Source organism: Myodes glareolus, chromosome 22 (assembly GCF_982192425.1).
Source record: "Myodes glareolus chromosome 22, mMyoGla1.1, whole genome shotgun sequence".
Lineage (NCBI taxonomy): Eukaryota > Metazoa > Chordata > Mammalia > Rodentia > Cricetidae > Myodes > Myodes glareolus.
This window is the reverse complement of record NC_142047.1, coordinates 14,600,294-14,623,641: the sequence shown is the minus strand read 5'-3', so window position 1 is coordinate 14,623,641 and position 23,348 is coordinate 14,600,294. Positions and strand designations below refer to the sequence as shown.

The window sequence follows — 23,348 nt, the reverse complement described above, 5'->3', positions numbered from 1 at the left end:
CTCTGAAATTGGAGTTACAGATAGCTATGACCTGGGTGCTGGGGATAAAACCTGGGCCATCTGAAAGAGCAGCCCATGCTCTCACTGACGAGCCACCTCTCCAGTTCATGGATTAAAGGAAAAACAAAAACCAGTGGCTACATTTAGTAGAATGGGGATGGCAGTGGCAACATATCCTTGGTCCCCAGCAGGGTGTAGCATGAGGGCTATCTTGTTGGGATATCTGTTCCCGCCCGGTACCCCACAACCGGCATATCCCAAAGAAATCACACAGACTCCTTAAGATTATAAACTGATTGGCCCATTAGCTCAGTCTTCTTATTAACTAATTCTTACATCTTATGATAACCCATAATTCTACTCTATGTTAGCCATATGGCTTGGTACCTTTTTCAGCTGTCAGCTCACATGTTGCTTCTTTGGTAATCTGGGCAGGAATGGCGGAGGGAGCTTCTTGCGTCCCAGAATACTCCCAGTTTCTTTGCTCCATCCCTTCCTGTCTGGCTTTCCCGCCTATACTGCCTGCCTGGCCAATCAGCGTTTTATTAAAATATGATTGACAGAATACAGACAATTCTCCCCCACCAGCAAGGGAAACACAGAGGCAGGTTCAAGGCCAGCTTGGCCTACAAAGTAGGTGGTTGCAGGCCGGCAAGGGCTACACAGTGTTACCCATCTCAAAGAATCAAAGGAAACAAAGAAATAAATAAAAAGTGAGTAAATTAACAATAATAATGATAATCAATAAAAATCAATCAAATCAAAAGAAGGAATTGCCTTGGGCAACCCCAGGGGCCCTGGACTCTCGGAACTGAGTGCTGTCGGCCTGTGCAGAACCGGCGTTCTTCTCCAATCTGCCTTCCCTGTTTTGTGTCCCCTGGAGAATACACTGCACAGCAGCAAAGGGCTAAGGTGGGAGCTCCTCGTAGGCTGAAAACCCTGAGGAAAGAAAACAAGCGTTCTTCTTCTTGGAAGCCTAAGCAGCAGCTCCTTACAATTTCTGGCTCTCCTTGGGTCAGAATTCCATCCCGAGACAATTTCAGGGTCGGGGACAGCTGGCGCGCTGACCAGTTGGAGTCTCGTCCCAGGCTACACTGCTGTGACTGTCAATTGAGAACCCAGCTCCTTCGGAAGCTCCTGAATGAGGAGGTAGGTAGAAAACCAGACATACATATCAGAGGGGACCATGCCAGGGACGATGGCATTCTTAAGAAGCAGCATATCACATGGTTGAAAATGTGGACCGTGACAAAGACCACTTGGTTCCAACACCAGCTTTCCCAAGTATGAATGGATGACCTTGGTAGATTGTCCAACTTCTCTGTGTGAATGGGAGCTATCAGCCTTCCCCCTCTTAAGATCCTTGTGACACAAGCTTGATTTGATATGCTTAGAACCTCGATTGGCATGGGGCAAGGTCTAGATAAGTCCCTGCCATTACCGTGACCTCATATTTGGTAACAGGGCCTGATAGGGTAATCATTACACAGCAAGTCCCGAGTAAATACGTAACCACCTGTGCAAAGACCAGGATGTGCTGCTTAAAACAGAGACCAGCTCTAGCCAGGGAGGCAGAACATTGGGAATCCAAGCAGATTCCTAGAGTGTCTGGGACAGACGGACTGGAAACGCCCCCTTTCGTCGTCTCTTTCACTGCCCCCACCCCACCCCAATCAGCTTCCAAGTTCCTGACGTTTGCAGGATGGAGTTTGGTTTGTTTTGAGGTTGGTTTAGAGTTTCAAAGATAGCTGATGAGTAACTACTTTTATGGACCGTCCCACGTGAAGTTTGATTCACAAACTTCTAGAACTTAGGACTCTGAGTCACAGCTTTGTTCCCAGCCTGTGTTGTGTGATACAGTGTGCTGATTAATGAATCATTTCTCAGCTGGGCGGTGGTGGCGCACACCTTTAATCCCAGCACTTGGAAGGCAGAGGCAAGCTGATCTCTGTGAGTTCAAGGCCAGCCTGGTCTACAGAGTGAGTTCTAGCAAGGCCGTAAAGCTACACAGAGAAACCCTGTCTCGAAAAACCAATCACTCACTCACTCACTCAATCAATCAATCAACAAACAAACTATTTGTCATTTGTCTCTCCTCTCTCTCTCTCTCTCTCTCTCTCTCTCTCTCTCTCTCTCACTCTCTGTCTCTCCACAGCTGTTTCACAAATACAGCTCACAGCTGGATGGAAATGATGGACTCCAACTGAACATTTGCTATAACGAAGTGCAAATTCTTTTTCTGAATAGGACTTTTAAAATCCCAGGCCTCAAATATGCTAATTAGGCCTGAGACACAAAAGATGATTGTGTTCTTTGTCTTCATTTCAGAACCCAAATGCTGAATTCTCTGAGCCTGTGTCCCAGCTTGGCATCTTATTTCCCCCAAAGGCCTCTCATTTCTTTCTCGGATATTAGCATGTGCTGCTAGGCACATTTTTGTTGCATAACGGTAACACAAATCTTCCTTTTTGAAGTAATTTTTTTGCCTTTTATTTCTTTTGTCTGTTCTGTGGGAGGAAGGGGGTGGCATATGTGTGTGTAGGCAAGAAGTCAACCTTGGGTGTTTGTCATGGGTCTTTCTCGGCCCCACCAGCTCCAGAATAACTACGCAAAGACTATTTATTGTGAAAGCTCTCAGCCTCAGTCCAGGCTTGTCCCACTACCTCTTATAACTTAAATTAACCCCTTTATATTAATCTGTGTTCACCTCATGACTTTTTACCTTTCTTTCATTCTGTGTGTCCAACTCCCTCCGTGTCTCATTGGCGTCTCAGGCACCCCTAGATTCATCTCCTATTCTCTTCCCAGCCGCTCCCCCCCCAAGGCCTGCCTATACCTCCTGCCTAGTTACTGGCCATTCATCTTTTTATTACGCCAATCACAGCAATTCATTTTCTCACAGTGTGCAAATATCCCACAAGAGCTGTTGCCCCGCAGGACTTGTCTCTATTCCTTCATTTTTAATATAGTCTCATAGAGATCTGGGACTCGATAATTAGACTAGGCTAGCCGGCCAGCAAAACCCCAGGGATCCTCCTGTCTCCACCTTCCAAGTGCTGAGACTACAAGTGCATGCTACCACACCCAGCCTAATTTTTTTTATCAACATAGTTATTGCATGTGTTTGGGTCTCTTGCCTGCACTTCTGTCTGTGTGTCATGTGTATACCTGGTGCCTGTGAAGGCCAGAAGAGGGTATCAGATCCCCTGAAACTGGAGTTATTGATGGTTGTGATCTGCCATGTCTTTGCTGGGAATTGAACCTTGGGTCACCTGGAATAGAAAAATCGGTGCTCTTAACAACTTAAAGATGTCCCCACTCCCCTGGCTTTTTTATATGGATGCTGGAAATGAAACACCACTCCCCATGCTTGCATGACCAAACACTGTTACAGAATATTACTTTAGCTAGGCAAAGATGTGTTGCATTTGTTTAACTATGTAAAGATGTGTTTCCTTTGTTTATGCTGTGTTTGTTCAATGATGTAAAGATGTGTTGCTGTCTTACCTTGTCTGCCTAAGGTACCTGATTGGTCTAATAAAAAGAGGAATGGCCAATAGCTAAGTAGTAGAAGGGTAGGTGGAGCTGGTGGGCAGGGAGAATAAGTGGGAGGAGGAATCTGGGTGAGGGAGAGAGAATGAGACAAAGAGAGAACAAGGGAGAGGGAGAGAAACAAAGATGCCCAGGGTCAGCCAGCCAGGCAGCTGCCAGCCATAGACATGGAGTAGGTCATACCAAATGAAAGAAATGAGGCAAAACACAGATGAAGAGGAACAGGTTAAGTTATAAGAGTTAGTAGGACAAACATAAGATAAGGCTGAGCATTTATAACTAATAATAAATCTCCATGTCATGATTTGGGAGCAGGGTACAAAATACCTTCCTAACTGAGCCCCCTCACTAGTCCACTTCTGCAAGTCTTTGGGAGTCCGCTTGGATCCTAGTGCACCATCTACCAGGCTAGGGTTGGTCTCTGTTTTAAGCAACACATAGTTTTAAATCCAGGCATTCATGTATTTACTAAGGAATTACTGAAAATGATTACTCTGTTAGGCACTGTTAACAAGTGCCTTGCCTTGCCTCAAGCCAAGTTTGACCACCTGTCCTCAATAAGCTAGCTAAAATAGCCAAATTAATAATGAAAAGCAGAAAGAGGAGATTCATTCTATGCGATCCCAATTGGAAGAGGAACAAAGAGATCCAGCCAATCCCTCAAGTCTGTCTTTGGGGTCCTGGAGTTATTTTATAGTTAAGCAGAGGGCCAAGGATATGCGCATCTAAGCGGTTCCAGTCAAAGTGTGGTCCCACCCACCACTGACCCATGCTTGTCCGGGCTTCATTCGGTCTCATCCTGTCAGGGAGACTGCCAGGTTTTTAGAACTGTGTGAAATCTCTTCATGGAGGTTCCCCACCGGCTGTCACATTTTCCGTCTACATGGTTGGATGCCTGGAGAAGTTCTCATGTCTTTGGGGTACATTGGTTCAACAGCCTGACAGTCAAACTGAGAGACACAGTGTCTCTAGAATATCTTCATTCTGCAAAACTTGTTACAACACTGTTGAAATCAGAGGCCCTCTCCATGGTCCTTTTCGAGAGCTCTTTTTGATTCATCTCTCCTCAGCTCTCTGCTCTTCAAAGGCACCTGAATGTTCTAGTTTCTGCATAGCTACTTCCTTTCAGGACAGTGGAGATCCTGAAATTGAGGTCAGTACACCCCCCACACACACACTGACATGCCAAGTTTTGTAACATTTCCTTGTCTTCCAACATGCTTTAAAGGACATCAAAAACACATGCTGGAGAAGATGTGGAGGGAGGGGAACACTTCTCCGTTGCTGGAGGGAGTACGAACTTATACAGCCACTTTAGAAATCAATATGGCAGTTCTTCAGAAAATTGGGAATCGATATAGCTCAAGATCTAGCTATAATACTCCTGGGCGTATACCCAAAGGACACTTCGTCCTACCACAAGCCCACTTGCTCAGCCAAAGTTAATTGCAGCTTTATTCATGACAGCTAGAAACTGAAAATAACTTAGATGTCTCTCAACTGAAGAATGGATAAAGAAAACGTGGTCCATTTACACAATGCTAAAAACACAGCTGTTAAAACACAGCTGTTAAAAACAATAATATTATGAAATTTGCAGGCAAGTGGATGGAGCTAGAAAAGACCATTCTGAGTGTGGTAACCCAAACTCAGAAAGACAAACATGGTATGTATGCACTTATAAGTGAATATTAGCTGTTAAATATGAATAATCATGCTGTAATCCATAGACGCAGAAAAGCTAAGTAACAAGGAGGTTTTGAGAGGGGATGCATGGATCTCCCTGGTAAGGGGCATAGCATAGATGTTGTGGGTGGACTGGATCAAGTAGGGATGGGAACAGAAGGATCAGGCAGTGTGTAGGAGAGATGAGGTAGAGAGTGCTGGGAAAGATAACTGGAATTGAGGGTATTTGGGGGGCAATGTAGAAACCCATTGCAGTGGAAACTGCCTGAAATCTAGGAGATTGACCCTAGTGAAGTCTCCTAGTTATGGGGAATTATGGAGCCCAAACTGTTCATCTTCCATAATCAGGCAAGGTTCCTAGCAGTAGAACTGGGACATCAACCCAGCCACAAAACCTATGACCTACAATCTGTCCTCCCTGCAAGATGTGCTAGGTTATGACAGCACAAAACTTGTGGAAGTGGCCAGACAATGACTGGTCCAACTTGTGGCTCACACCATGAGGAGGAGCCCCTGCCTGACATTGCCTGTATGGCCAGGAAAAAGAGGCAGGACCTCCCAGAGACCCAGGATAGAACCAAACATGACTGGCAAAATAATCAATGAAACGATTACTAATGATATTCTGCTATACTCATAGATCGGTGCCTAGTCCAATGGTCATCAGAGAGGTGTCATCCAGCAACTGGTGGGAGCAGATGAAGAGACCCACACCAAACACTCGGCAGAGCCAGGGGGAGGGGAGGAAGAAGATGGGGAGGAAGGATTGTAGGAGCCAGAGCAGTTGAGGACACCACAAGAGCGCAGCCCACAGAATGACCTAAGCAGAACTCATATGGACTCACAGAGACTGAAGTGACAATCAGGGAGCCTATATGGATCTGAGCTAGGTCCTCCGCATATACTTACGGTTGTGTAGCTTGGTGTTCTTGTGGGACTCCGAATAGTGGGAGTGGAAGTTGTCTCTGACCTTTGTCTGCACTTGGGACCCTTTTCCTTCTACTGGGTTGCTTTGTCCACCCTTGATATGAGGGTTTGTACAACTTATTAGGCTATATTTAGTAACTATCACTGGGAAACCTGCTTTCTCTGTCTCTATCTTTGTCTCTGTCTGTCTCTGTGTCTGTCTGTCTGTCTCTCTCTCTCTCTCTCACACACACACAGATTTGTTTATTATGTATACAGTATTCTGTCTGCATGTATGCCTGCACCCCAGAAGAGGGCACCAGATTTCACTATAGATAGTTGTAAGCCACCATGTGGTTGCTGGGAATTGACCTCTGGATGCTGGGAATTGACCTCTGGACCTTTGGAAGAGCAGCCAGTGCTCTCAACCTCTGAGCCATCTCACCAGCTCAATCTGCTCTTTTTTTTTTTTGAGGGAAACAGAGGAGGAGTGGATCTGTGGGAGAGGGGAGATGGGGGAGACTAGAAGAAAGGAAGGGAGGGGAAGCTACAGTCAGGACGTAATGTATTAGAGGGAAAAATGGTTTCTTTTTATACATTTAGTGTGTGTATGTGTGTGTGTGAACACATGCACATGAAGCATTGTATATGTGTTGAAGTCAGAGGACAACCTATAAGATTTGCCTTCTTCCACCACAGGGTTCTGAAAATTGAAATCAGATCATCATGTTCAAAAGCATGTTGAGCCATCTAGTCTACCTTTTTCCTCTCCATTTCGGGTCTCATTTTTCTAAGGTTAAGCAAACCTTGACTGCTGTAATTTCCTGGATCTCTGTGGTTCCTTGAGTGTTACATTCTTAGAGAAAGTACTGTGGTTGTACTATAACCATTGATTTATATGCCTGTCTCCCTCACTAGAGTCATAGATCAGCAAAGGATAAAGCCTAGTTGGACTTACTATCTGTCCAAACTTAGTTATTTCACACTCTGTTGTGAAAATACATGATAAAAGCATCTTTAAGGAAATGGGCTTGACTCACAGTTTGAGAGTACAGTCCATTGTGATCGGGGAATCATGGTGACAGAATCATGATGTAGCTGATCACATTGCATTCATTGTGAGGAAGGGGGGGGGGGAGAGAGAGAGAGAGAGAGAGAGAGAGAGAGAGAGAGAGCCTCTGCAAAGCAAAGTGTGGACTCATGAAGCTGAAGTCCAGTCTTTCCTTAAGCTCTGCTTGTTTGTTTAAGTCTTTGAAGGTTCTTCAGAGCTGGTCAGTTTGAAGAAAGACAGGGTAACTTCTGGCCAACAACTGCTGTATAAACATGTTTTAATAAGGCCTTGAACTGATTCGGGCCAGTTCATCAGCAAGCAGGGGCCCTATGGGTATGAGTAAAAGCCTCCAAGGCCTTTGTTTTCAACTTTTGTCTCAGGTCTGGAGGAAGAAGAAGCCAGCCAACTTGGAAATTCACCATCTTTATTACCTAGTCATGACCCCTCTCCCTATCTGTCTGCCTATCAGGGAATCTAACTCACAATCCTTCAGTGCCATAGCAACCAGACAAATCCTGTGCACAAGACTGAGATAAGAAACTGGAAAAGGCAAAGTATTCCCTGGAGGTTGTATAAGAGTGAATGAAAGCCAGGCGGTGGTGGCACACGCCTTTAATCCCAGCACTTGGGAGGCAGAGGCAGGTGGATCTCTGTGAGTTCGAGGCTAGCATGATCTAATATCAGGACAGGCACAAAAGCTACAGAGAAACCTTATTTCTAAAATAACCAAACCAAACTAAACAACAACAACAGAGTTGTTGTGAATGAGAAGTGTTGCTGACTTGAAGTGGGTGTAAAATCCTACCCTGTGGTTCTGTGCATCCCCACTGACATTTTTTATACAGGGTCTCTCTCTACTATGTAGTGCTGGCTGTTCTGGAACTCTCTGCCAGTTACCCTTGAGCTCATCGAGATTCACTTGCCTCTGTCTCTTTAAGAGACAAGCCACGCCCACTCCCTCCCCCATCTGCGGAGGCAGGCTGATCTTCAGCTTCCAGCCTGAGCTCACTCTCTTTTCCATCTTCCTCTCAGAGAAGCAGCTTTGCTTCTGCCTCTCTCCCCACTTCTCCACTTCTTCCCTCTCTGTCTCTTTCTCCTCTTCTCTCTCTCTCTCTTTCTCTCTCTCTCCTCCCTTCTCTCTTCCCCCTCCATAACCCCCTGAATAAATATTCAACCTCACTCTGCATGTCGTGTCTATCCATGTCTCTGTCTCCTGCCCGCCCACCATGTGTCTCCCTGCCTGGGACCAGCCACTGCTCAGGGACTGGCAGCCTTCTCTGCCTGGGACTGGCTGCTCCCAGAGCCCGCTGCCTGCCGACACATGGCCTGCTACCACCGCTCAGGCCACTGCTCTGGGACCAGCAGCCGTCTCTGCCTGGGACTGGCTACTCCTAGGGTCCACTGTCTGCCACCACATGGTCTGCTACCACCATTTGGAACCTACAGCATTTCTGTTGCCTACTGCTGCCAGGGATCTTGGAGCATTTTTTTAAAAAAAAAATCATAAAAGCATGTGCTACCATCGCCAGCCCTTCTTGATGACTTCTCACCACACCTAACACCAACTCAGGAGGGAGGGAATCCCCTAGAGACCAATGAAGAAAGGAGAGCTGAGTTTCTAATTGGGCATTAGAGAAACTGTGTCTGTGTGTGAAGGATCAATACCTTGGGCTTGTAGATTGTTGATGCTCCTTCATAGAAGGAGTAGCCAAGAAGATCACTGGACCCTACCTGAGTACTGAGCTACCTCTTCCAGCCAGTTCCCATACATGTAGGCAAGACACCAATGCAGGTAAAAGGCATCTGTCAACTTTATAAGTTCGTTTGGACTGCATAATCAAATTGTAATATAAATCTCTATCCATGCCATATGAAAGGATGGCATGTAATAATAAATCATGAGGACTCTGTAACCAACAAGATTTATCATGTCTCATTCAGTCTCAGAGCTGTTCCCATGTCAAGGGATCGGCTTACATGTCACCTGTCCTGTAGTCTTTTGGGCTCCTTCCCCCACATCTGTAGCTCCCCTGATCAAATCTGATCTCTATTAAACTGGAAGGGTCCACAGGAAACAAAAGCATAACCTCTTCTCCAATGCAATATATTGTCTGACTTATATTTTGAAGTTAAGACATTTTAAAAATATATAGGTTGGTTTAATTTAGCAGTTTTCTTAATTCAGTGTCCCTAGGCAACTATTGTCTTTTGTATAATAGCATTTAAAAAATTCAAAGTTAACAAGAAACTGTATAGGATTGAGACCCCCTGTGTAGTTCCATCCTCACATGGTTTGTATTTATTGCTTTACGATCTCTTTAAAGATTTTGCTTTATTATTTTTAAACTATTTGTTTTTTTTCCTATGGCTGTCTATACTCATTTTTCCCTTTAACATTGTTCAACACACTGTAACCTGTTTAGAAGCTTTTTCTGTCTGTCTCTGCTTTACTGCATATCTGTCACCTTTTCTGTCTACATGAGTGAAATCTCAAACCACTGCACAGCTTAACTCATGGTGAACTGGCAACTGGCTCCACCCCACTCAGTTCCTTGAAAGCCTAGCCTCATGGCAGACATACTGGCCAGAGCCATGTTTACCACCACAGCTCTGGGAAGTTTCTGTGTCCACGTTCTGTAGGCATTTCTACCTAGTCTCATGCCCCAGAGTAGCACACCATCTATTGCTCATGAACCCCATTCAAGTGCTTGGTAGCAGGACCTCTTGAAAGAGCCACACTTCTAACAGGGGAATCTAAAATGGCTGAAAGATACTTAAGGAAATGTTCAACATCCTTAGTCGTCTAAGAAATGCAAATCAAAACAACTCTGAGATTCCATTCCTGTAAGAATGGCCAAGATCAAAAACACTGATGACAACTTATGCTGGAGAGGTTGTGGGGTAAAGGAAACACTACTGCATTGCTGGTGGGAATGCAAGCTGATACAGCCCCTTTGGATGTCAGTGTGGCGATTTCTCAGAAAATTAGGAAACAACCTTCCTCAAGACCCAGCAATACCACTTTTGGGTATATAGCCAAAGGATGCTCAATCATGCCACAAGGACATGTGCTCAACTATGTTTATAGAAGCTTTGTTTGTCATAGCCAGAACCTGGAAACAACCTAAATGCCCCTCGACCAAAGAATGGATAAGGAAAATGTGGTACAGTTACACAATAGAGTACTACATAGCAGAAAAAATAATGACACCTTGAATTTTGCAGGAAAATGGATGGAGCTAGAAAACATTATTTTGAGTGAGGTAACCCAGACCCAGAAAGACAATTATCACATGTACTCACTCAAAGGTAGTTTTTAAACATAGAGCAAAGAAAGCCAGTCTACAAACCACAATCCCAGAGAACTTAGACAACAATGCGGACACTAAGAGAGACTTACATACATCTAATCTACATGGGAAGTAGAAAGTAGAAAAAGACAAGATCTCCTGAGTAAATTGGGAGCATGGAGACCTTGGGGAAGGGTTGAAGGTGGGAGGGGTGAGGTAGGGAAGGGAGTAGAGAAAAATGTAGAGCTCAATAAATATCAATAATAATTTAACAAAAAAGAGCCACACTTCTGAATGCCGTTAGTACTGCGGTCACTGGGAAGCCATGTTTGACTCTCTGTTCTAAACATATATTTAAAGCTTTCTCAGGTCTTACGTGGATATTCGTGGCCCCACGTTGACTGCCATATGCAGTCAGACCTTTTAGTTAGGACTGCCAACTCCCCAATAATGACACAAAGGTTTATTATTAATTATAAACGCTTGACTGATTGTTTAGGCTTGTTACTAACTAGCTCCTATAACTTAAATTAACCCATTTTACCAATCTACTTTTTGTCTTGTGGCTCTATTACTTGTACTCTGTACTGTCCACCCTGCTTCCTCTCCATCTGGCTGGTGAGTCTCTGCATCTCTTTCCTTCTTCCCAGCATCCTCTCTGGCCTGAAAATCCTGCCTAGCTATTGACTGTTCAACTTTTATTAACCCGATCCGAGTGGCAAATCCTCACAGTGTACAGAAAGACTATTCTATAACTTCCTTCCTTTCAGTTGGAATCTTGGATCTTTTGAAAGGGAGATTGTGGGGCTTCCCTTTTTGAGTGTGTTGGATGGGAACTGGGAGACATTTCAAAGGTACCTATGAAAGAGAGGTCCATACCAATCGACCTCAAAGTCTGATCATGGCTATCTCCTGTGCAAATAGCAGTTTGGAATAAATATACATTGCAAAAATAATTAAGACAGGACCAATACTGTTCATGAAAGGGCAATGTTAGAGTTTCTGTTTATTGAATTATTATTTGTGAATATTTATGTGTGTTGTATGCTATTAAATTTCTTTGTTCATCTTTAGTTTTCTTTTTATTGTTCATTGAATTATTAAACTCAGTATTTACCTTTGTAGGTAGACTATTCTTGTGAGGTGCCAGAGAGATGGTTTGGGGGCTAAAAATACTTCTTGTTATTCCAGAGGAGCTAAGTTTAGCTTCCTGGTATCCACATCTGGCAGCTCACAACTGCCTGTAGCTCTAACTCCTAGGGCTCTGACACCCTCTTCTGGACTCTGTGGGTACCCACATACATGTAACCCGTGTTTTCTTCTTGTAAATCAAGGAGTGAGTTTCCACTTCTCCATCCTAGATCTTTGCTCAAATACTTATATTTCTTCAGTGAATTGAAGCTTGTTTCTTGGAAAACTTGGTCTCTCTCTCTGGTGCTGTTTTGTATGTTTGAAACTGTGATGCTATGTCCTTGCTCCCAGTGCTGCACATGGCACTTGTGCTAATGGCTAAGTGTACCATGGGCTAAGTGTATGCTCTTACCAGGAGGAGATGCCTGTTTTTAAAGGACAAACATATCTAAAAGGAGTGTTTATCTCAATTATTCTGTGCCCCTTCCGTTTAAGTTAAATTCAGAATGGAGCAATGGGAAGACCTAAAAATAGCATTAAGCTCATCCTTCTCCTTCTGCCCCAGTTTCTCTGAAAATAATTTTCTTCTGGGAACTAGAGACGACAGTTTGTGTGAGTATGAGCCGTCTTAGAACTATATGGTTGTTCTAGAAAAAAGATGGCTTTTTAAAAAAGTTTTGCGTTTTGTCTTAGTTAGGGTTTCTATTGCTGAGATGAAACACCATGACCCAAAAACAGGTTGGGGAGGAAAGGGTTTATTTGACTTACACTTCAGCATTGCTTTTCATCAGTAAAGGAAGTCAGGACAGGTATTCAAATGGGGCAGGATCCTGGAGGCAGGAGCTGATGCAGAGGCCATCGGGCGGGGGGCGGTGCTGCTGACTGGCTTGCTTAACCCACCTTCTTATCGAAGGCAGGACCAGCAGCCCAGGGAAGGCACCACCCACTATGGGCTGGGCCCACCCCCATTGATCACTAAATGAGAAAATGCCTTTCAACTAGGTCTCAAGTAGCCCCCTCCCTCTGATGACACTAAAGCTTGTGTCAAATTGTCACCCAGAACCATCCAGTACAGGTTTTGTTTTCTTTTTAAAACTTAGTTTTTGCTACCAGGTTATGGTGGTGCATGCCTTTAATCCCAGCATTAGGGAGGCAGAGGCAGGCGGATCTCTGTGAGTTTGAGGTCAGCCTGGCCTACAGAGTGAGTTCCAGGACAGACACCAAAGCCACAGAGAAACCCTGTCTCAAAAAAAAAAAACAGAAAAAGGTTTTTGTTATTTTTAATCATCTCTCTCTCTCTCTCTCTCTCTCTCTCTCTCTCTCTGTGTGTGTGTGTGTGTGTGTGTGTGTGTGTGTACATGAGTGTAGGTATCCACAGAGGCCAGCAGGGTTAGATCCCCTAGAGCTGGAGTTTCAGGTGGGTACTGAGAATCCAGCTTGGGTCCTCTGGAAGAGTAGTACATGCTATTAAGCCATGAGCCGTCTCTCTGGTCCACCTTTGGGTCTTTGTGAAAGAACATAGGCACAGACAACACATCTTGCTATGATAAGAGGCTGAGACATTCCCCTAGAATTTGAGAGACCCCAACTTAAGTCTAGCCAGGATTTGCAGCTTTGACGCTGAAAGGAATTTCAGGACTAGCCAGTATAGTAAAGCGGAGTCGCAAAGATATTTTTAACGCAGGCTTACTTCTATTTAGTGATCACATGGTCTGAGGTCCTCAGACTGTGTCAGGGGCGGAGGGAGTGGAATGAGACAGTACCTGGGCCATATACACTTGGACCTTAAGCTGAGTCCTCGATGTTTTAACGTAAAATACCTACAAGTAAAAGGAGTCATCAGCCTTGTCCGTGCAAAAACACAACTCTAGCCTCAAAGGGAATAGTGACATTTATTCTTGAGCTGACCTATGAACGCAGGTTTAGGTCACCCCCAAATTCCGTGTTCCAACATAGAAGCAGTTTCATGACGTTCTTATGGTAACCGAACAAAGAAAATCATAAAATCAAGACGCGTTTAAAACACACAGATGGAAACCTCAGAGAAGAGAGTGATAGCGAATCCGAGCAGACTCGCCAAAGGCCGCTGACCAATCACATTCTCAGCTCTTTGGACTGAGGAAAGCTAAGGTTTTATCTGTTAATCGCAGGCTGTTAGGTCTGACACAGAGGTGTGCCAGAAATGGCTAATTAGGGGGCTAAAGATGTTCCCCAAAATTATAATTGTGTAACAGGCCCCAGACTCTTGAAGGCCTCCAGGCCCCAGCACACTGGCACTATGAGAGAAGTACTATCTAGGCCGTGGAATCCAGCAGGTAGGCGGCACCATCTGTCAAAACTAAAACAAAGACCCATTCCATCAAAGTCCATCGTTCTGGAAAAGACCCTTTCTGTGCTAACCTTGATTTTTGGCTTCCGTAGTTCTGCTTCTGACTAACTGTTCTCGCTAACTGCTGCGACAACCCAGGATGTGGTTTTTGTATTCAAACGCCCACCCTGAGAAAGACTCAGGAATGCTCTTGAGTCCTAAACACCCAGCGCAGTTGCAGGCCGGCTAATAAAGACTTCCTATCGCCTTGAACCCGTGTCTGCGTAGTCTTCTCTGCCAGATCTGCAGCATTCCGACCTCCCTACGTCACCGCCGTTTAAGCCAATCAGACTCTACAGACTCCCCTTCTTTCCAGGGACTTTTGTTCAGAGCGCTGAACTCTTGTTTCCAGAAAACATTAATTGTACTGAAGTTCCCGCTTCTCTGTTGGCAAGGGGCTGGTTTTTCTAAGACTCCAAGACAGAGGATTTCTTTCTCTCTCATACCCACCCTCCCCCCGCAACTTTCTGTCTTTCTGTCCTCCCTCAATTCAAGCTTTCAAAAATTCAAGCTGTAAATGATATTAATGCGGAGGGGTGGCATCTGGAGAGCGGGTTCAAGAGTTGAGACCGCCTGCTGCTCTTGCCGAAGACCGGAGATCAGCGTCTAACTTCCGCGTCAGGCCGCTCACAGTCGCCCTTAAGCCCCACCTCCGTGGACTCCAACACCCTCCTCTGGCCTTTGTGGGCACCTGCATATACTCACATGCATATACCTTGACATAAATAAAAATAATACAATTAAATATTTTTAAAACTTTGGTCTGTTTTTCCAAGTCATCCGTTAACTGCTTGTGGGAAATCACAAGCTTGCTGGATCAATTAGTAGGTGGGAAAGAGCGGTTTTCTAATGAAATAACAGAGCATCTATCTGTCAGGGACCTGGGCAAATAGAGAGTGGTCTCAATGCACAAACGGCCACCTAGAATCCTCTGAAAGAAACTTAAATGTTAATAATTGAAACTTGGATTTTTCTGCATTTGCTGGGAAGACTTGGTCTGCCTTTAGACCAAGGCTGAAAGAGAGAAGCTAATAAAATGAGGGCCACCGATTTAAAAATTGTGAATTTCCTAGTGTAAAGATGCCAGTGTAAAGCTAGAGCCCACCTCATGCCTGAAGAAACAAGACATCCTTTTTTGCTGTTGCTCTCAAAGGTGTTTACCACACCCCTACTGTAAGTTGTCTAGTGACTTTTATGAATACAAGACTGAAAAAGTCATGCCCTGTCATCTGGCCCCACAGCACAGCCTCCTCAGTCTTAATGGAGGATGATCAGTATTTGCCAGGCTGGGAGCCTTGACGCTGCGACCCATGTCTGGTCAGTCATGGAATCCTCCTGTCCTCAGCCGTGTGATGTGGGATTTGCCTCTGTATGCTGTGATTACCATTAATGAATAAAGAAACTGCTTTGGACCTCTAGCAGGGCAGAATTTAGCTAGGTGGGGAAAACTAAGCTGAATGCTAGGAGAAGGAAGGGCAGAGTTAGAGAGAAGCCATGGAGCCGCCTCCAGAGTCAGACATGCCAAAAGTTTGCCGGTAAGCCACTGTCGCGTGGCGATACACGGGTCAATAGAAATGGGTTAAATTAATATGTAACAGTTAGCTAATAAGAAGCTAGAGCTAATGGCCCAAGCAGTGATTTAATTAATACAGTTTCTGTGTGATTATTTCAGGGGCTGAGCAGCCAGGAACCAACAAGCTCCCTCCTCCAACGGCTGTGAGATTCTGAAAGTACCCTCTTGTATCACTAGGAGAAACAAAACATTCTTAAGGATATTATTTTCCCCATAAATTCCTGTAACTGACTAAAAAGACACAATTTTAAGTTTTGTAAAGAGCTGTGTTTCTACTTCTGACTTTCAGCCTCTTTGGAAACTGTCTGTGCCAAGGCAAGGTTCATTTGAGTATCAGTTTGTGCAGATGTCTTTTAGGTGAATTTGTAAACAACCATTTTTAAGTTTAGTACAATTGGTGTTTTACAGGCCCTAGAAATATGAATAGGCACCAAAGCAGCCTGGGCAGTGGGCACACCAGGCCAGAGCATGGGCTGCTTTTCTCTGGTCTTGGGGCAGACTCAATGGCTTGGTTAATCCCACTGAGGATAGAGAGATGCAGGGAAGCCCCAGAGACTGGAGGAGAAACAGGGACAACTCCAGGAGCTGTGAGTTTTGAAGGGTGTGACTTAGAGATGTATTAGTTGTCTTTCTGCTGCTGTGATAGAACACTGTGTCTAAGACAACTTCAAGAAAGGAGGATTTGGCTGGGTGGCGGTGGCGCATGCCTTCAATCCTAGCACTTGGGAGGCAGAGGCAGGGAACTCTGTGAGTTCAAGGTCTGCCCGGTCTACAAGAACTAGTTCCAGGACAGGCCCCAAAGCTACAGAGAAACCATCTCAAAACAAGACAAAACAAAACAAAAAACAGTCCAGAGCGGTAAGAATCCATCACGGCAGAGGTGGTGACGAGCATGGTGACAGACACAGGAGAAGGGGGCTCACATCTTGAGGCAAAATCAAGAAACAGAGGAAGGAAGCACACATGGTTTTGCTTTCTTTTGAGTCTTTAAACTCCCAAAGCCCGCCACCCGTGACGTACTTGTGACATACTTCCTCCAAGGCCACACCTCCTGAGCCTCCCCAGAGGACCAGCTGGGACTGAGTCAAAGCTATAGGAGCCATGTCACTCAAACCACTGTCCAGGGCTAAGGCGGAGCGGAGCGCCTCCCACCCACACAGTTGAACCTACCTTTGCAGGAATGTTGACACAAACAACAGAGCCTTTCTGCGCTGCGCTGGAGAAGCTGCTCATGTTTTCCTTTGTTCCTTTAGCTGCCGACTTCAGAAAGCAGCTAGCACCTGTTTACCATGGACAGTTGTGAGCGTTGTCAATCCCTCCGCAGAAAGTTTCCATGGTCACATATACACTTTCAACATGTGTTGTGTATGGGTGTCTTGCCTGCCTATGTGTCTACGCAACACATGGATGCAGTGCCTTTGTCGGGTCCCTGGAACTGGGGTTACAGATGACTGCAAATCTCCACGTGGGAGCTGGCAATGGAAGCTGGGTCCTTGGGAAGAGGAGCCATTGTTCTTAATGGCTGAGCCGTCTCTCCAGCCTTAAAAGGTTTTATTATAAGTGCAGTATAATGCTGACCTTTTAGTGTTTACACACTTAAAAGGACACTCAAGAAAAATCTGGCATCTGGACAATCTTGCTATTTGAAATCCTGGTGTGTTTCTGTTTGCTCTGACCACATAAGCATTTTGTCATTGCATATGTGAGACACATTTGCACGTAATCTGTTTGTGACATCCAACCCTGTTCCTGAACCTGTAAGACATTTAAATGTTTGTCAGTGTTATAGATTTATTATACTAATGCTATATTTATTTACAGATGTATCCTACTAACATGCTATATTTATTTATAGATTATCGATGATATAAATTTATCCTATTAAACCAAATATTTGAAAATCTCAAATAAATCGGTTTTTTGTTCTTGCTTTTTGTTTTTTAGCTTTTAGACAAGGCCTCATTATGCAGTCTCAGCTGATCTGGAACTCACAGAGATCCACCTGCCTCTGCTTCGCACTGGGATTAAAGTCTTGTGGCACCTAGCCCATTGAATGGTGCAGCCCTTATTTAGGGCGAGGTAACTCAGTCTAGAAGCTCCCTCACGGATGTGGCTAAAGGCTTGTCTCTTGGGTGGGTAATTCTAGAGCCTGCCAAAATGACAATATTAATGATCAAGGTATCTAATAGACAATTATCAAATGAATGAATTAAAGTTATTTAGTTAGTGCCTACTATGTGCCGGTTGCTATAATAGATTCTGAAGATATGACTCTTTGTCCCTGTGAGCACTATACTAGGGAAGTGTATAGCAGAAAGACACACACTCAGTGAGTAAGCTCACATGCCACCATACAGCCAGGACTCATGAATGCTTTAACACACACACGCCACAAAGCTTTGTGGTTGGAGGACCCAGAGACTGGATAAGAAGGATGTTATCTGTAGATAATGCAAGAGAAAGAGCTTCCATACTAAGGTGTGCTGGATGTGTACTGGATGAATAAACAGACGGAAAAGTCGAAAGGGAGCTAGGCGCCCAGCCCTCTTGGCACCTGCTGATTCATTTAACCGCCATGTGGATCCCCCTCTCGAACAACGGGCACGTGGTATAACCAAATTGAATGTGGTGTTTCTCAAGCCTCCTTCCACGGAGGTAATTTAGTGGTGAGTTTGGACCCTAGGTAAGTCTGGGATTTGGGTCAGAACTGTAAAGAAAGACATTTCTTCCATGGCAAATTGTACTTGAGAGAAAGGGTAGGAATGGATGGAGCAATGCCTGGACCCAGGGGTGCCTGAAACTCATGTGGGAATGGTTGGGTTTGGATTCACATAGCCTGCACAGCGGTTACACTGACTGGGTATGGTGGCGCACGTCTGTGACCCCCTGTATAGCGGTTACACTGACTGGGTATGGTGGCTCACGTCTGTGACCCCCCTGTACAGCGGTTACACTGACTGGGTATGGTGGCGCACGTCTGTGACCCCCTGTATAGCGGTTACACTGACTGGGTATGGTGGCGCACGTCTGTGACCCCCCCCGTACAGCGGTTACACTGACTGGGTATGGTGGCGCACGTCTGTGACCCCCTGTATAGCGGTTACACTGACTGGGTATGGTGGCGCACGTCTGTGACCCCCTGTATAGCGGTTACACTGACTGGGTATGGTGGCGCATGTCTGTGACCCTCTTACTTGAGAAATTGACAAAAGAGGACAAGGTGTTGAGGTCAGCCTAGACTGCAAAGTCCGTGTCTAAAATAACAACAACAACAACAACAAATGGTTGTCTTGACCAGGTAATTTCCCCGTCTTTCTATTAGGTGTAAGCTAGCTTACGTAAGGCTTTAGTCATCTGTAATCAAGCATCTTTATTAACGTAACAACTTTGACTAATGTCATTCTTCTGCTGAGTCCAACAAGGCTGGAGGACACCAGCAAAAAAACTTACATTTAACCAGGAGTCGGGACAGAGCCACACTATTTCCAGGAGCGGAAAGTTCACATTCACCTCGTCCTCCTCTCTCCCTCTCTGCCTGTCCCTTTGCTTCCTTCCTTCTATCATTCTTTATTTTCTTCTTTTCCTTCCTTCCTATCTTTCTTTTTCTTTTTCTTTTTTCCTTTTGGAGACAGAATCTCACTCTGTAGCTCAGAGTTGACCAAAAACTCACTATGTGGCCAGGCTGACCTCAGATTTGCAGCAATCTGCCTCACCTTCCAAAATGGGAGGATCTCGAGTATGAGCCTCTGCATCCTGTTCCAAAGGTTGTACACACTACACCCTCTCCTCTAGACACCCAGGTCTGAGGTTGTACACACTACACCCTCTCCTCTAGACACCCAGGTCTGAGGTTGTACACACTACACCCTCTCCTCTAGACACCTAGGTCCGTTCTTGGTATATCCCTGGCTACCCAGGAACTCACTCTTTAGACCAGGCTGGCCTCGAACTCACAGAGATACACATACCTCTGCCTCCTGAATGCTGATATTAAAGGCATGTGCCACCAGTGGGGCCTTGTCTCAGAAAAACAGACGTTTTACTTTTAACTTCTGCTGCAAAGAATCAGGCAAGTAAGCACACCCAGGGGGAAAGTCCAGAGGTTTTATTCCTAACTCAAGGGGCACTGAGCCTCATTTTGATTGGTCAGCGCCCAGCCTCACATTCTTATGTGATTGGCTAACAATACAGAGTGAAGCAGTTTCTAGAGAATAATGAAATTTGAACATATATTTAATTCCAGAAATTGCTGCCTTAGGTGGAATTTTCACCAAATAGAGCTAGCTTCCTTCCTTCCCTTCTTCTCTTTCCTCCTCCTCTTTTTAACTAGCTCTGTGGCTCAGAACGACCTTGAACTCAGAGATCCACCTGCCTCTGCCTCCCAAGGGCTGGTACTGAAGGCCCATCTGACATGATTTGTGTAATGGGACACACTCTAACTCACTCCTGGGATGTATTTTCAAAAACAAGCCTAAGTTTGTTCCTCAGACTCTGAAAACGAGAAAAAAAAACAAATGCCTATTTTTCTTTGTAACAAAATTTGTTTTTGCTGGACAGTGGTGGCGCACACCTTTAATCCCATTATTTGGGAGGCAGAGGCAGACCGATCTCTGTAAGTTTGAGGCCAACCTGAGCTACAGGAGCTAGTTCAAGGACAGGTTCCAAAACTACAGAGAAATCACATCTCAAAAAACCAAAAACCAAAACAAACAAACAAAACCAAAACAACAACAAAAAACAAAACCAAAAATTCCCCCAAATTTGGTCTTTATACTATTCCCAGATGGAGAACCCTGGCTCCCTTAGTGTACTGGATTATAACTCAATGCTGTAATTGGACCTCATTGGTCATAATTTAGGCTAGGATCCTGAGATTCTTTATACCTGAGCTGTGGAGACTTGAATAGGAAATGTCCTCCATAGACTCAGGTCGGGCTGTCAGGAAAAGTGGCACCTGGCTGAGGAAGTACGTCTTGAGGCTGGTCTTGAGAGTTTAAAGTCTCACCCCACTTCTTACTCTCTGCTTCCTGTGTGTGGTTGAAGAGGTGATCTCTCAGCTTCCTGCTCCTCCCACCAGACCTGCCTGCTGCCATATTGCCCGGCTACTATGGACTTACGGATTGTCCCTCAGAAACTGCAAGCCCAAATGAACTCTAAGTCACCTTTAGTCATAGTGTTTAAAGACAGCAACAAAAAGTACTTAGCCCACAGGCCTTGCCCCAGAACCCTGAGCAGAGAAAAGGATGCCCTGGACTCACAATACCTTGCCCATCTTCCTTAAACTCAGACCCGGATGATGTCCTTGACATTTTTACCTTGCAGGTCTCTGTTCAACCTCTGCCTTCACCGCTTATACTCCGGTTGCCCCCTCTGTGAACAACTATCTCCCCCCCCCACCACCCATGGAGCTCTCTCTAACCACGCTTTCTTCTTACCCAGACACACTCGGTGTTTTTTTCAGACACTGTGGGAACAACACAGAATTCTCTGGGAGAACGTCCTTCTTCATGAAGTGGCTAACAGGGATCCTGGTACCCTTTTCCGACAGATCCCAAATACAATCCAACTAAAGTGATTTAGTAAGGATCCCCTCCACCTCCGTTAAAGGATTCCAAGGGCTTACTGCAGCTTTTGCCCTAACTTGGCAAGACCACTGGCTGCATATCTGAGGAAAAGCGCTACAATTCGACACACTTGTACTGATGAGTTCCATTCAATTACAGCCTGGTCCGCTCCATTGCCTAATGCGGAGCTCCCCTGGTCACCGACAAAGAAAATGCCGAAGGAAGGACCCATTAGAACTGTAATATTATCAGAGGAAATGGAAAAGGTCATTGTCAACACAGGAAGCTTCCAAAAACAAACAAACACCCCCCTTCCCCGTTTTCTTCCAGCCTAGCCTCGCTGAAACCGTATACTAACCTATAGAAAGACAAGCCATCCTGACAGTACATCTTACAATTCAAGCCTCTTCAGAAACTGGGGCATACATGCTCCACAGGACAAAAGCTTCAAAAATTAGACCAGCAGCTCCAGAACTCCTTTCCCTACTTTATGAGACACAGCCTTCAAAGTCTTTAATAGGTGGGAGGAGTCTTCGACAGTCAGAACAGCTTAAAGAGCAAAGAGCCAAAAGACCTGGCCAACTTATGTCCAGAGCTATTGGACCTGTTCCTCTCCTCTCTGCAAACGCTAGGGCTCCCTCTAGTGGCTACCTGGTTTAGTCCAAGATACTTAAACCTGCCCTGGGTCTTAGGAGTCTGTCTTGTTATCGTGTGGTCAGCCAGGGTGTTTTAGCCACAAGCATCCAAGTCCTGCAAAGTGAGGTCCCACTAGGAGCAACAACGTCCTTCTCTTCCTCGTGAGGGAGGGCCAACTTCCATCAAATGGCCTTATCCGTGCCCCTGACTTTGGCCTGGACAGGGAGTTCAATAAAGAAAGGGACCTCTTCGAGCACTGATAGGATTCTGAGACTCTCATATTTCCTCTCTGGATGTGAACCTCAGGTAATTCTAGGTTGGACAGAAAACAAAATTACGTTCCTTTTAGCATTGGAGGGGTTTATTCAGCTCCAATAACTTCCCCCAGTTTGACCTTGCTTACTATGAAGTTGAGCATGGACTGATACCTCTGCCTTCACCTCCTGAGCATCAGGAATACAACCAAGTGCTACCAGGCTTGGCTTCTGTTTAAGCTTTTCAAAAACAAGAAAATCAGTTACAACCGGGCCATAGTGGCACACGCCTTTCATCTCAGCACTCGGGAGGCTGAAGCAGGTGGATCTCTGTGAGTTTGAGGCCAGTCTGGTCTACAGAGAGAGTTCCAGGACAGCCAGGGCTACAACAAGAAATCCTGTCTCAAAAAACAACCCCCCCACACAAAAAAAACACAAAAAAAAGAAAAAGGAAAGAAAGACAAAGAAAGGAATCATTGGTGAGATTTGCTTATCTTTGGCATCAAATCATTGTTGAAGATTTGTTCTTGGTGCTGGAGAGATGACTCAGTGATGAAGAGAGTGCTCGCTGCTCTTGCAGAGGACCTGGGTTCAGTTCCCAGCACCCACAGGGTAGCTCACACCCATCTGTAGACGTGCTCACGGGTCACACTCACCCTCCACTATCTCCTACCCTCATACTGCCCCAACTGTCCCCTTCCTTCACTTTTATTTCTTTTTGCTATTTTTTTTAGTTATAAACTGGTTGACCCATTAGCTTTCTTTTTACTATTTTTTTATTGACATTGAAATTTTCTTTCTTTCTTTCCCCAACACAGGGCTTTTCTGTGTAGGCCTGCTGCTCTGGAACCCACTCTATAGACAAAACTGGCTTCGAATTTGGAGATCCTCTTGCCTCTGCCTCCTTGGCACTAGGATTAAAGGTGTACACCACCATTCCAGGCTAAGAAATTTTTTCATACAATATATTTTGATCATATTCTTTCTACTTCCTCAACTTCTCCCAGATCCTCCCCATCTTTCTACCTACCCAAGTTTATGCTCTCTCAAAACAAATAAATAAAAGCAGCAAAACCCACACCCAAAATCCAAACAAACAACCCCCCCCCAAAAAAAGACAAAAAAATCAAACCATAAAATTAAAAATCCCATAAGAAAAGATGACATGAAGAATGTGAGATCTGTCTTGTGTTGGCCAGCTACTCTGCCTGAGCATGGAGCTCACCCTGGAATGAGGCTGACACACCCAGTCTTCCTAAACATGGAGCCCACCCTGGAATGAGGTTGATATGCCCTGGAATGAGGCTGATAAACCCAGTGTCACTCCACTAGAAAAA

The 23,348-nt window shown here is 45.0% G+C and overlaps 1 long non-coding RNA gene across 1 annotated transcript; it reads right to left on the bottom strand.

Annotated features, from left to right (window-relative positions):
* Positions 1–279: 279 nt before the first annotated feature.
* On the bottom strand, positions 280–21,635 carry LOC146890290 (uncharacterized). Its single transcript, XR_014999166.2, has 3 exons — positions 21,480–21,635; positions 3,169–3,272; positions 280–1,137 (listed from the first exon to the last, which is right to left on the bottom strand). It is a non-coding gene; the product is annotated as an uncharacterized LOC146890290 (long non-coding RNA).
* Positions 21,636–23,348: the final 1,713 nt, after the last annotated feature.